This window comes from Athene cunicularia (genome assembly GCF_003259725.1).
Source record: "Athene cunicularia isolate RWA chromosome 5 unlocalized genomic scaffold, athCun1 chr5_part3, whole genome shotgun sequence".
Taxonomy (NCBI): Eukaryota; Metazoa; Chordata; class Aves; order Strigiformes; family Strigidae; genus Athene; species Athene cunicularia.
Window position 1 is genome coordinate 8,623,383 of NW_020799103.1, and position 4,154 is coordinate 8,627,536.

Sequence of the window (4,154 nt, forward strand, 5' to 3'; positions counted from 1 at the left end):
CAAATGAACCATAAAGCACCCTGTGAGCAGAGTGAAGCGATTGCTCCTTCACCTTCGGGTGAGCAGCTCTTCCTCACAGCGAGCGGAGAGGCTGGCACCAGGTGTTTGTCCTCAGAGCCACGCTGCCAGCAGGGAAGGGACCCCAGCACCTCGCATGTAAAACCCGCTGCCAGGAAGAGGTTTGCTGTTTTGCTGAGCTTAGATAAACATTAGGATCTAATTTATCATGTGACAGGAAAGGAAAGCATGCTTTTTTCCCCTCCTCCTGGTTTTTAACAGGTTTTGTTTGAATTTCATCATGTGGTTTTGAGATGTAATGAGTGGAGAGATATTTAACCTGGGCCTCCGAACTGATTACTTTGCTGTCAGCTGATGTAGAGTATGGCTCTTTCTGGATATGTCTACAAGTGTTACATCTCACTAAATGACATGGACAGGGAGCCAGACCTCTTGCTGAACTTACAAAAGAGGCATCATAATTCATTTAGTTAAAAAGATCTGAGCTGCTAGTGCTCTTCATGTCATATGGTGTATCTTGGGTTACATGCCCAGGAGGAAGAAAAAAGGAAACCGTTTTCCTTGTACTACAAAGTAGACAGGAGCGCTGAGAAATATTTTGTTATTTGGAGAACCTGGGAGTTCTCCCGACCTTATTATTTTGTGTGTATTATGAGCCACACTGAGCATTATGCAAAGATCTGATTATTCAGTCTTGTTTGTGGTATTTGAAGCCCTGACCCTATGCTGATCGGCTCTGGGCTACGGTGCACTGCACACAGGGAGAGTCATATGGCTTCAAAATGAGGGCTTTCAGATATTTTTGAGATGCCTCAGAAATCCTGCTTGTATTCACGGTCTGAGCTTTGAGTGTAGCATTCACAAAGTAAGGTACCTAATGAAGGTGTTTGCCGCATATTATGTGGGAGGCATATTCCTTAACTATGATATTCTGGATTCAGGTTCCCTCCTGGACTAAGCCATCCTTTTGGGCATGAATAAATATCTAGCTCTTTATATACGAGGAGACAGAGCCTCCCTTTCATAGAGAGGCCATTTATATGCCATGGGAACTCTGTTCCCACCTGAGGCAGAAACCCTTTTCTCAAGAAAGTGCCAAACCACTGACATTTCCATCTCTCCTCTGAAATTTGTGCGGAGAGTGAGGTGTGATTTGAAGGTGACAAAGATAAAGGTGACAACTCCTTGAGGCTGAGGAGGGTCTACAAATGAAACCTCCTGCCTCTTAGATGGGAAGTCCAACCACAGATGTGAGGAGCTGAGAAAGCTGAATACGAGAGTGTCAGTGCCTTGTTAACAAACTGGTTGAAGTGAGGATTAATATATGGAGTTCATTCACATTTATTCTCAGCTTCAGAATTGTGTGGTAGGTTCTTTGCTTTCATAATGAAATGTGATTATAGTGGTTAGTTGGTACAACTCTTTATTTTTTGTTTTAACCATTGAAGGACAAAACAAAACTTAGTTTCAAAAGAAAAGACACCACATTCCAAGTCATTCAAAGATGAGAGAAAATGTAATGACATCTTTTAGGATCTAAGTGAATACTAAGGTTCACTTATTAACTTATTCTACATACCCTGGCTCTGAGATCAGTTAATCTGACTGGATGTATTGCAGTGTCCAATTTGACAGAGGCTATCAACTCTGTGCCTATTACTGTGTTTAACCTTTTGCCTTTACATTCACAGAGTCTTCACTTGACTCATATGTTAAACAAATCAAATCAGGCCAGATTCTTTCTACTAACATTAGTTTTCATTTTTTTATATGTGATGAAGTGAAATTGTGTTTGTTCATGGAGCCATAAACTCCACTTTTCAGCCTTATTTTGGTTTTGCTTGAATGGGTTATTTTGAAGATGCTGCCCTGACAGCTCCTTAGACTTTCGAAGTCCTCTTCATCCACAGAAGTGGTACAGCAAAAGTAATCAAGATGAAAGGTGAGGATTTTGCCTTTCCTCTCATGCACTGTCCACCTGGATTCTGACCTGGAGGGACTTTCTTGACTTGCAACATTGGTTAGGCAGAGCCAGGTCAAACAGTTTCAGCACATTTGAATTCTGACTCCCAAAGGATGAGGACAAAATAATGAGCACTGTCCTATCAGTAAAGGTATCTTGTGACTCCATTGCCCTCACCACTGCAGCTGATGCACCTGAGAATCATATTTGCAGAGAACAAAAATTCAGACCTGGTTTAGGAAGGGGCAAGGCACAACCTATGAGGTCTGCAGCAAAGACTTAGCACTAGGCAGTGACCTTCCCACAGGGAAAACCTCAGCACTGGGAACCGATTGCTTACACTGGCTCCCCTATTCAGATCTCTGCCACTATGCTGGAACTGTTCATTGCTTGTTCATTAGTGGCAACAAGATAATTCCCTTTTATTCTTGAGAATATTTTGAAATGTGTAGTTTTTGTAATTTTTCAGTTTCTTTTCCGAAAGTAGTTATAGTCCTAATCCTACAAATTGTTCTCTTCTGAATAAATTTCTGAGTTCACTGAAGCAAATCCAGTGTGCAAACTTTGGCTGGGATGAAATTCCATGCTCTGTTTTGTCAGTGGAAAAATTTTGCTTTTCTGATAATAAATACGAAATAATACTTGACTGTAATGAGTTGATGGTACCTTATTTTAGCATACTTAATCTAGACCTCATGGCTGTAGAGGAAAAGCTTAAAAATGTGACCTGAATTCACCCTAAAGGCTCAAATACCAAAGGGAAAGAGCACAATGTAGTGAATTTGTAATTGTAAAGATTCTTGTATTTGGGGGGAAGGAAGAGTGACTCATTAACGATCCTTTCTATTCAGTGCTAGGTGTCATGTTGTGTTTACAAATTAAGCGTCACATAATCCAGTCACAAATCTGCACAACCTTCTGTGCAGGGACTGGTACTTTTTGGCATGATGTGCCTCTGTCTGCCAAACTGGCCCTTGATGCTTTTCAGAGCTTTCCACTATAAAAGCAAGAATAGGCTCTAAAATGCAATAGTGGTAACACAAGTGGAAGAGAGAAAAGAGATTTTTTTTAACACTTTGTCTACAAACTCCAACCTTACTCACATGCGTGGTTAAAGCTTTAGAAACACAATCCTCCAGGAACAGAGTAGAGCTATATAAATGCAACTGGAAAACTTTTATAAGCTGTTTTGGAAACAGCTTATGTAGGGAAATAATAATAATAAAAAAAAATTATTTTGTCAGTGTAGCCAAACCCTGTTTCCTGTGGAGAATAAACTCCACCGGGGATGTCACCCCGGACATGGTGGCACCGCTTCCTTGCAGGGCGAGGAGAGAGAAGCCTTCATCACCCTTGCCAAGCCTCGGGACACAAGAGACACGTCGTCTGGGTTATGGCGGCAGACGGTTCGTTGCACCACTTTAACTGTTGTTCTCTGCGGCCTGGAGACCCACGCAGGCGTTGGCTCCTCCAGCCGCTTAACTCACCACATAGCTGTTAGTTACACCATTTAATTGGTTTAAACCGTCACCTCGCGGCTCTGCAAGCCTCAAGGCCTGAACACACGGTTTGCCGTCGCCCCGAAGTGCTCAGGTGGGGAGCACTGGCAGCGGGTCGAGGCCGGGGGCACAGGTCAAGGATGAAGGGCGGGCTGCCAGGGGAGCGGGCTGAGGTGACGGGAGCAGGCCGAGGGATCGGGGCAGGGCCCGGGTGCTGCTCGGCCCCGCAGCAGGCAGGAGCTGTCGGCAGGAGCGGGCAGACCCGCCTGGCAGGGCCGTGCCGCGACACGCAGGCCCCGGGAAGGACTGAGATTGCGGGGCGACCTGGCACACACAGCCCTGATGACTGCGGTCCTGCCCTGTTGCTCAGCCCTCAGCGAGCACGCCTCCTCCCCTGGGGCTCTGCTCCAGAGACGCGGCAGCTCTCCTTTCGGGCGGGCACCCGTGGGCGGCGGGAGTATCGCTTGCAGGGGAAGGGAAAGGGCGCTCACCGGGGCGGCCTCCGCGGGGGAGCGGGACTCGAACCCCGGCCCGGGCGGCGGGGAAGGAGGGCAGGAGCGCCCGAGCCGCCCCGCGCGGTGCATTGTGGGCCCGCACTGATTTATGCAGGAGCCGCAGAGGGCGCCGGGAGAAGCGGGAGGCGGCGGCGCTCGGGGCTGGCGCTGTCTCTTATA